Here is an 11,057-nt window from a genome sequence, read left to right as displayed (position 1 = left end):
GATGAGAAGTCCTAGCCCTGCTACCATGGGGATGGTGTGGCCTTGTCATTCTGTCATGCTAAGGGCTCAGCTTAGGCTGGAAAACCCCTATGGGTGCAGCGCAGGATTTCATGGCAAGACAATATAACTGGAGAATCTTCTGCCTGTACCAGCCAACTTCCCTGCAGGTTGAGTCCTTGGGTTCTGCTGGCTGGCAGGACTTAGGCTGTGGCTGGGCCTTGGAGTCTGAGGCATGGACTGGAGTTGCGTGGAGGTAAGAGTGAACTGGAACATCTGGAAGAGACTGAAGCTGCATACAGGTAAGAGTGGAACTAGAACTCAGGAACAAAATAGGTCCGAGGGCCTCAAAGCAAGGGAAGAGCCAGAATGTCCTAAGGTCACAGGCAGGCAAGGGCAAAGCAGAAGGCCTAAGAGGCCACAAGAGTAAGGATAAGGCTAAGCGAGACAGTGCTGAAAAGCCCAAAGGCCAAAGCAAAATACAAAGAAGGGACCAAGCAGGAGGCGAGTAGACTCGATGACAAGGCAGCGGGTTTAGCAAAAGATAGGTTTAAGCAGGCTGAGCCCTGCTGAGTCATGGGATGATGGAGACTAGGCCTGGAGCGACTTCTGGTGGTTGGGAGGCTGCATAACAGGCAGAATCCTAACAGGTTGCTGCTCTACTTCCCTCGTGCCACAAACCCCATCACAGCTCTTGCGAAAGGAGCTAGCTACACTACCAATGCAGTGGGCTCTGCACCCCCTACACTTTCTCCTGCACTCTATACCTGTGATCTGAGGGTGAGGGGGGTGGGAGTGCTCCAAGTAAGGCTGGAACCTTTGGCTGAGTCAGTGCTATGGGTTGCTCCTTGCTACCGTGGCTTTTTTTTTCCCCCAAGCCTCCTAAAAGCTGTCCTGAAGATCTGCTCAGCAAATAAACTACAGCGATCTATAGCCCCAATTGCCCTGGGGGAGAAAGAGCAGCCAGCTTACTGATTGGTTGTCAGGAACTCCAAACCCTTACTCAGCCAAGGTCTCCCTGGAGAAAGCAGCCTGCCTGAGAGCCTGTTGCCCCAGGAGCTTCCTTCCTTCTCCAGATTTCTCTTGCCATCTGCTGGAGGAAGAGAACAACTGACGTCTTCCCTGTTATATAGGGAGGGACGCCTGGACAAAACTTGGATTCTGCCTCCATTTGCTGATAGGGGGATGAGTAGTACCTATCGTGTCTGGTCTGCAAGATGATGAGGAGAAAAGAATTATTATGATGCAAGACCCCAAAGGGGGATCTAGTTGAAATACCAATACAAGGAAAACAGTTCAATATAGACAATAAATACTTATCTGATAAAATCAAGTCAGTTTTTAAAGTTTGATTACTGGACGAAACTGGGTTGTTTTTTTTCACAGACCCAGGGCAGAGACTGAATGAATTGAAGTGGGGGGAGAGGAGTAAGAAAAAAACATTAATTGTTTGCACAGAGCAGCAAAAAAAAAAAAAAAAAGCTAACAACGGCAATGTTCCCCCATCTCTGCTCCTTACCTCCTTACTCCCCTCTCTGCACACCAACTCTCCTTTGTTCTTCTCCCCTCATTTGCACCTCACTCTTTGCTCACCGTCCACACTGTCCCCTCATCCTCACTTTTCTTCCCTTTCTTCTTCTACATTCCTTTGCTTATTCTACCCTTGCCATTGCACCAGTATCCCCACCATTCAACCTTCTGTCTTTGCCTTCTTTTCATGGTGTTAATCATCCTCTTTTCCCCAAATTTCTCTCCCTGTCTTGCCCTCCACCTATCACCTAGAGCTACTCTCTCTTTTCCCCTTCCCCAGGAAGTTAATCCTTAATGGGGCAAAAAAAAAAAGCTTCTTACCTTAATTACGACTCTTATCTCTATTTCCCCTTCCGAGGCAGGAGCTGGATTAGGAGGCTTCAACAGGGAAAAATGGGGAGGTCAATAGCTTCGGAGTTCAGGGCCAAGATGTGAGAATTTAGCAGGTTCAGAAGTGAAAGCAGAAAGCTCTGTTTTCTCAAAAGTTGCAAATAGCACGAAGGTGTGCTGGAACAGCTCTACTTCTAAGCAACTGCATATACCTTCCTCTTCCTTCCTGTTCTGCAGCAACATTTCTCTTCCTTCCTGTTCTGCATCGGCCCTGCTGTTCCTCTCACCTCAGATTGGCTGCTATTGATGAGGTCATCACTCTACGACTGCTGGCTGGGCTGCCTGAGGCAAAGAAAAAGACGCCAGTAACATAGAGAGCTGCTAGCACTCGGCTACCCAGTTGCCCAGACCAAAATTAGTCCAACCTGCACAAAACTATTTCTCCCATACAACAGGAAAAAAAGAAGCCAAATGTGGCTACTTTTTTCCCCCTTCGGTTGGCCACATAATGTTAAAATATATGGTATTTTCAATAATAATTATATTTCTGATGTATTAAAACATCCACTCAGAGAACACTCCGATCCACGAACACTGGGCTCATTCCTACACCATCACCAAAAATGGCCCACCTAACCTCAACAAGGGAACGATCCATAACAGTGGCAGGCCCAACACTCTGGAATAGCCTACCACCTCAACTCAGGCTCAACCCCACAACCCAATCATTCAAAAAGAATCTTACAACATGGCTCTTCAATAAAGCATAATCCAACTACCACCTACCACCCACCACATGAGGAGCTGCCCCCCCCCCCCCCACACACACCTCCCCCCCCTTACCACCCCACTTTCCACAGAACCGCATAACGATTTTTCTCTATCCCTTTATCATAACTTATAACAACTCCCCACAGACCAATTGATATGCATGATACAAAGTTTTCGATGCAAAATGTTATAAAGTGCAACGCTATATTATATATAAAATACAATGCAATATTTCATAAAGTTCGATGCAAATTGTTACAAAATGCAATATAAAATGTTACAAAGTTCAATCTAAAGTGTTACAATGTTTCAATGTAAAGCAAGAAGTCTGTTAGACTCCTCTGTTACAATATAAACCGGTGTGATATGTCCGATGAACATCAGTATAGAAAAATAGAAAAATAAATAAAGTATGCCAACAGGTGGATTTACAAATCTGCCAAATACATTACGGTAAATAAATATTAAAATCCCTCCCTCACCCCATTATACACAGAATGACATTCCAGTGTTAGTCCAAATACAGTTTTTTAACAAAGTTTTGAGGGAAGCCTGGGGTAAGAAGATAAGGAAGGAAAGAGAGCAAGGGCAAGAAAGGGAAGGAGGGCAAGAGAAATAAAAAAAAAAAAGCAACAATAGGAACTACCGTATATATCCAATATTACACGTCTACCAGTCTCCCTTTCCAGTTTTCTCCCCCCCTGAACAATGTGCTCAATAGTCTTCCCATCTCTCCCACCCACTAACATCTCTAGGTCCAGTGCTATTGGGTGTGCATACCATGAAATTGCATGGGGTGATACACCTGGGGGACACAGCAGCAGTGGACTGCAGAGCTGGCATCAGCCCAGTGCAAGGCCTATATGCAGCAGTTGCCACCTTCAGTCCAACAGGTGAGATCGCAGTGGTGGACCGGCACAGAAAGATAAAGAGAGTGCTGGGTTGCAGCATTTTGGAGCTGATGTCATCTTTTGAAGAGGCATGCCAAGCGATAGGCCATGAGACATGAAGTCCAACAGATTTAAGTCACTCCCACATACGTGGAGCAAACGTGGACTCGGTCAGCATGATTTTTTTTCCTGGTTTCACAATGCTGCTGCTGACTTGCCGCTCCTGGAATGCCAATAGCAAGAGTGAAAGCAGTAGGGGCAGGGTGTAGGCAAAAATCCAAAATAGCCACCATTCCCGCGCCCTTGGAGGATGAATCAGTACCCTGGACAGAGTTGTGGCCAAAAATAGCTGCCGAATTGCCGGAACGACACCGGTTTGCCGGTGGAGGAGCTCAGAGGAGCCCTTCCAGCCCTCCGAGCAAGGAGCACAAAGACCAGCCCTGTTAAGACGCGACCGCGTCGAGCCACAGGCTCGGCACGCGGTCCCCCGGGTCATGCTGAGGGAGGGGAAGAAAGAAAACCGCCAAGAGGGAAAGTATAGAGGAGGAAAAAAGACCCCAAAGGAAGAGAAAGCTTCCCTCACCCCGGAGCTGATCTTACCAGGGGGAAGTCGCTCTCAGAGCTGTTTTGCCGTCTGCTCAGAAAAAACAGCTTCTTTTTTTTTTTTAAATTTTATCCAAAAAAACCACTAGGAGCCAAAAAGAGAAACCTGACTACAAAGAACAGGCCCTCTCAGCGCTAGGGAAAGGTAAAAAATCCTCGGAGAGCCTGCAGCCATCTGGGCGGGCTCATGAGGGAGGGATCTGGACAACCAGATGTACACCCCATGGGCACACAGATGGGCTCAGAAAAAGGGTAACAACCCCGGCCCATCTGCCTCTACCAGATGGGGTAGGACCCACAAGGAATCCTAAAGAGAAAAAACCCCTGGGAGGAAGGCTCAAAAGAAAAAGCGTTAAAGAAAAAAACTAGCAGAACTGCAGGTTGAGCACCCTGTGCCATCTGCTAGAAGCAGAGAAAATACTGAGGAACTGCAGGTGGCACTAGGGTTTATGTGGCAGTGTCAGACAAGTTTTTTCTTGGTCTCCACCTGCTGGCAGGGATGCATAAGCCCAGGTGTCTGGACTGATCCAGTTACGTACAGGGAATTGCTATTTCAATATTTCTGCCCATAAAGTAGCAAATATCTAGAGCTCCCAAGTTGTTAGGTGCCATGATCAAATGGAACTCACTAATTTTCAGCTAGAATTTTTTTTTTTTTAATAGCAACAGAATGGTCATGGATTGACAATCACTGTAATAGCTTCTTATGTAGAAATAAAGGGTAGGTTGTGCATTCACAAAGCATAGCTAAAAACTGAAATGGCAATCCTAAAACTAGCTGTCCCTTGTTGCAAACAATACTTCTGAGTACTATAATTGAGTCTTTAAGGGGCAATTTATAAATTTAAAATGCAATTGTGTAATTTAAAAGCCTCTCTTATTCTTCGAGCATGTGTATGTTAGCAGCAGCAGCAGCAGCAGCATCTATTGAGAAAGCAGATCAAGTGAATCCATGCTTCAGCATGGCTCTGCCCAAGTGACCACCACAGTTATCTCCTGCTGCAGAAGAGCAAAAGAAAAGCAAAATTGCTTACCTTGTAATAGGTGTTATCCCAGGACAGCAGGATGTAGTCCTCACATATGGGTGACGTCATTCACGGAGCCCTTAAGCGGGAAAAAACTTCTGGCAAATTTCTAGAAGCTTTTGGTTTGGCTGCCTGAGGCTACTGAGCATGCCCGGCATGCCATGATATTCCCTGCCACAGGGGTCTCACTCCAGTCTTGTATGTAGCAATAAGCGTTAGCAAAATAAAATAATAAAGTCTGATGCCCAACTCCGCGGGGAGGCGGGTGGGTTCCGTGAGGACTACATCCTGCTGTCCTGGGATAACACCTATTACAAGGTAAGCAATTTTGCTTTATCCCAGGACAAGCAGGATGCTAGTCCTCACATATGGGTGATTAGCAAGCTAGAGGCTGAGTCATTGTCCATGCAGGTAACCGGGATGCTTTGTTGAAGAAATGAGTCAGCCGAAGAATATAGCAGGATGGATGTAGAAGGAGTTGGGATTAAACTGGAAACAAGTTCTTTAAGACAGATTGTCCATAGGCTGAATCCTGTCTTCCTTCCTTATCCAAACAGTAATGAGCTGCAAAGGTGTGAAGGGAACTCCATGTTGCTGCTTTACAAATGTCAATAATTGGCACTGAACGAAAATGTGCTACTGAAGTTGACATGGCTCTTACTGAATGTGCCTTTACTCGCCCTTGGAGAGGAAGGCCTGCTTTTTCATAGCAGAATTGTATGCAATCTGCTAACCAATTGGATAGAGTATGTTTTCCCACTGCTTTACCTGGCTTATTTGGATCATAAGAGACAAAAAGCTGATTGGATTTTCTAAGGGATGTAGTGCGATTCAAATAAAAGGACAATGCACGTTTACAGTCCAAAGTGTGTAAAGCTCTTTCCCCTTGGTGAGAGTGAGGCCTTGGAAAGAATGTGGGTACAACTATCGTTTGATTTAAGTGGAATTCCGTAACTACCTTAGGAAGGAATTTTGGATGTGTTCGGAGAACCACTCTGTCATGGAGAAACTTTGTGTAAGGTTCGTATGTGACAAGTGCTTGTAACTCACTAACCCTCCTAGCTGATGTGATGGCTACAAGGAAAATAGTTTTCCATGTGAGAAATTTAAGGTCACAGGAATCTATGGGTTCGAAAGGAGTATGCATTAACCTTGTTAAAACCAGATTCAGGTCCCATTGTGTAGCTGGAGGCCGAATTGGTGGCTTAAGGTGAGTGAGACCTCTCATGAATCTATTGACGAGAGGTTGTGTGGATATAGGTGCATCTCCTATCTTATTATGATAAGCTGAGATTGCGCTGAGATGTACTCTGATTGATGATGTCTGAAGACCAGAGTCTGAAAGATGGTACAAATAGTCCAAAAGAGAAGTAGTGGGGCAAGTGAAAGGATCAATATGGTTCTGCTTGCACCAAAAAGTGAACCGTTTCCACTTGTAAGAATAATTGCGTCGTGTGGAAGGTTTGCGGGAAGCTATAAGTACCTGAGAAACATTAGTTGAAAGATTAAGGGATTGTAGGATTAAGCTTTCAACATCCATGCTGTTAGGGATAGGGATTGAAGGTTGGGATGGCGCAACCGACCCTGATCCTGAGTGATGAGATTGGGAGCTACTCCCAGGCGAATTGGATCCCTGACTGACAGGTCTAGCAGTGTGGGAAACCATACTTGTCGAGGCCAATACGGGGCTATGAGTATCATGGTCCCCTTGTCCTGTTGTAGCTTCACCAGTGTCTTGGTGATAAGCGGTATTGGAGGATATGCATATAGGAGGTCGGAGTTCCAAGGGCGAGCAAAGGCGTCCTTGGCTGGGTGGTTCTTCTGTTTGTGCAGAGAACAGAAGTTGTGCACCTTGTGGTTCAGATGCGACGCGAAGAGATCTGTTGATGGTTGTCCCCACCGTTGGAAGATCTTGGTCGCAATGGAGGGATTCAGAGACCACTCGTGTGGCTGGAACTGGCGACTGAGTCGGTCTGCCAGGACGTTGTGAATCCCTGCTAGATAAGTGGCCTGCAGGAACATTGAGTGGTCTAGGGCCCAGTCCCAAATTTGTGCTGCTTCCTGACAGAGGAGATACGAACCCGTACCTCCCTGTTTGTTGATGTACCACATGGCTACTGTATTGTCCGTTTGGATTAGCACAGTCTTGTGTGAAAGGTAGTCCTTGAACGCATGCAGCGCATAACGTATAGCTCGAAGTTCTAGAAAATTGATTTGATATGTGGCTTCGAGTTTTGTCCAAGTCCCTTGAGTTTGAAGAGTGTGTAGATGAGCTCCCCATCCCAAGATGGATGCATCTGTAGTTAATGTTATCTGAGGGATCGGTTTTTGGAAGGGTAGGCCCTTGCGTAAATTGTCCTTGATTGTCCACCATTGTAGCGAGGCTCGAAGTTGGTGGGTTACCTTGACTTGATAATATAGCGGTTGAATGGCTTGGATCCATTGTGATCGTAGAGTCCATTGGGTGAGTCTCATGGCAAGTCGTGCCATAGGAGTGACGTGAACCGTGGAAGCCATGTGGCCTAGCAGGATTAGAAACTGATGAGCTGTCACTTGTGGTTGAATTGATATATAGTACGCCAGCTGGGACAGCGTGTGTGCACGGTCCTTTGGAAGAAAAGCGTGTGCTAGGTTTGTGTTTAATTCTGCACCTATATATTGGAGTAAATGAGATGGGTGCAGGTGGGATTTTTGATAATTGATGAGGAATCCCAACTTGTGTAGTAACTGTATTGTGCAATGAAGAGAAGTTACTGCTCCTTGCTGTGACTGACTTTTTATGAGCCAATCGTCGAGATAAGGGAACACATGAACACCTTGTTTGTGCAAATGTCCCGCCACCACAGCTAGGCATTTGGTGAATACTCGTGGAGCTGAGGCTAGGCCGAACGGCAAGACTCTGTATTGGAAATGGTGATTTCCCACCTTGAATCTGAGGTATTTGCGATGAGGTGGGAAGATTGGAACGTGAGTGTATGCGTCTTGAAGATCCAGAGAACAAAGCCAATCTCCTTGTTGTATGAGTGGAAGCATGGTTCCTAATGATACCATCCTGAATTTTTCTTTTCTGAGAAATTTGTTGAGATTTCTGAGATCTAGAATGGGACGTAGGCCTCCGGTTTTCTTTGGAATGAGGAAATACCGGGAATAGAATCCTCTTCCCTTCTGATTGTGTGGTACATGTTCCACAGCTCTTGCTGTCAGAAGAGCAGATAATTCTTCTTGTAATTGAGGATTGTTGTCTAGATAGGAGTTTATTGGTGGTAACTCCTGAGGGGGAGATGTGAAGTCTAGTTGGTAACCTTGACGAACTATTGATAAGACCCACTGATCTGTTGTAATGTTTTCCCATTGCGTGTAAAATTGGGAAATTCTTCCCCCAACTGGTAACTGTGGATGAGGGTTTGGTAGTTGGCAGTGTTCTCTGGAACGGTTTTCAAAAACCAGAGGTTGAAGTTGTTTGAGGTGGTGGCTGAGGCCGTGCGGCTCGTTGCTGTCGCTGTTGAGGACGCTGTTGGGTTCTCGCAGGCCGTGGTCTGGTGTTCTGTGGATAATATCTCCTTGGCCTGTAGAATGGACGCTTTGTGTCCCTATGGGGCGGCCTACGCGGAGGATGAGATGATGTATTATGTGACAAAGTGGAGAGCTGTTTCAAAGTCTCAGAGTGATCTCTAAGTTGTGCCACAGCGTCTTGCACTTTTGTGCCGAACAAATTGTCACCCTGACACGGCAAGTCCACCAATTTGTCCTGAACTTCTGGACGCAAGTCCGAAGCTTTTAGCCAGGCCCATCTTCTTGCAGATATTCCAGATGCTGCAGTCCTAGCAGAGGTCTCAAAGGCGTCGTATGCTGCTCGAACCTCATGCTTTCCAGCATCTAGGCCCTTTTGGACAATCTGTTGAGCTGCCTCTTGTTGTGACTGAGGCAGGGAGGGTATAAAGTCCTCTATCTGCTTCCATAAATTTCGTTGGTGCTGCGTCATGTATAGTTGATAAGCAGCAATTCTGGAATTGAGCATAGCCCCTTGATAAATCTTTCTGCCGATGAGGTCTAGAAACCTGTTATCCTTTCCAGGGGGAATAGAGGCATGCGTTCTGGATCTACGTGACTTCTTTTGGGCAGATTCCACTACTAGGGAATTGTGAGGAAGCTGAGTTCTTTCGAATCCTGGTGCAGTTTGGACCAGATAAGTAGAGTCCACTCTTCTGTTGACTCCAGGGGTTGTGCAAGGGTGTTCCCAGATTCTTTGCTGGAGTTGCAGCAACACCTCATGTACTGGAATAGCCATATTATGTTTTGGGGGATCTACGAATTGTAGGATTTCCAGTGTTTGTTGTCTTTCGTCCTTTTCAGCTTGGAGTTGAAAAGGAATAGATTCTGACATCTCTTGGATGAACGCCGAGAATGATAAGTCCTCTGGAGGGGACTGTTTCTTTGCTTGAGGAGGAGTATGTTCAGATAGGAAATCCTCCGAAGAATGGTCAGATTGTGTATCTGACCGTGTATCTGATATGGGCTGGTACTTATGAGAAGTTTGTACTCTAGATGGGGACATCCCAGATGTGCCCTGCAAGGGATCTTGATGGTCAGGTGAAGTGTCACTTGCTTCCCTTTCTCTCTCTATTTCTTCCTCTTCTTCAGGTCCAACAGGCAGGGATGCCAAAAGATCTTGGTATCGCTTCGTGAGGATTGCATGTAATTTCCTTTCAGAAGAGATGTCAGGGACAGGTTTGGAAGTGTGTTTAAACTTCCCTGGTGCCTTTTTTGAGGAAGGAATTAGGCCGTGTACAGGAGGGTCAGTTGAAGCTATTGTATAGTGAGGTGTTACTGTGGAAGTAACTGGTATGGAGATGGGAATCAGTGAAGAAATAGGCCTGGGAATCCATGAGGATGCAGAGGTCATCGATGCCATCGATGGCTGCAGCTGGATCGACGATGAGGCTAGTGATATCGAATCGGTAGCCCGTGTCGTATCTGAGCAGGTCGGGAACGTTGCCGGTACAGATAGTGTTGTTAAAACATCCGTTGATATCGGCATCGTCATCGAGGTCAATGGTTGTAGAGCCATGGAGATGGATGGTGGCATCGACATCGAAATCGATGGCGTCATCGACTCTGTAGTCGCATCGACTGGTCCTTCGGCATCGGCTCGACGGCCGGCATCGACTGTAAAGTCGGCATCGACCCGGTGGTCGGCATCGACACTGAGGTCGGCATCGGCGATGACGCCGGCATATTCTCTTTGAAGGCATCCGTAACTATTTGCTTGATTAAAGCCGTTAAGTCAGATACGGATGTCGATGGCAGCGATTCTGTAACGCTGGTCGATGACTTTTTTCGGCGTTTAGGCACCGGTTCCTCTGGCGGTGGAAGTGGAGGAATTAAATGATGTCTACGGTGCTTATGCGGTGGACGAATGTCAGACGCCGATTTTGTCGACGATGTGGATGGGGTTGGCGAGGAGGCGTCCCCCGATCCTTCGGTGAGGCGTTTGGTTATCAATAACTTTTTTGTTACGCCGGCCGGCGAGGATTTAGAGGAAGTTATCGGTGATGGCGGTGTTTGAATTTGAAAAATTTGGGCCATCTTTTCGTATCTGAGTTTCCTACCTTTCGCCGTCATTTCTTGGCACTGGGTACAGGCCGCGATGTTATGGTCCTTTCCCAGGCAGCGAACGCACTCGACGTGCAGGTCTGTAATTGACATAGTCCGGTTGCAGGCCGGACATTTTTTGAACCCTGAAGTTCTGTCGGTCGACATCCGTCGATCGATCGGTGTTACTTTTTGAAGAAAAAGTTATGGTGTTTGTCACCAGCCGGTGACAAACCGAATGAGACCCGGTAGGGTGAAAAAAGTTGTAAAAAACTTGTAACGTTGTGAGGTAATCACAGGCTCCTAAGAAGACCGCGAT

Source organism: Rhinatrema bivittatum, chromosome 8 (assembly GCF_901001135.1).
Source record: "Rhinatrema bivittatum chromosome 8, aRhiBiv1.1, whole genome shotgun sequence".
Classification (NCBI taxonomy): domain Eukaryota; kingdom Metazoa; phylum Chordata; class Amphibia; order Gymnophiona; family Rhinatrematidae; genus Rhinatrema; species Rhinatrema bivittatum.
This window is presented reverse-complemented; position numbering follows the sequence as displayed.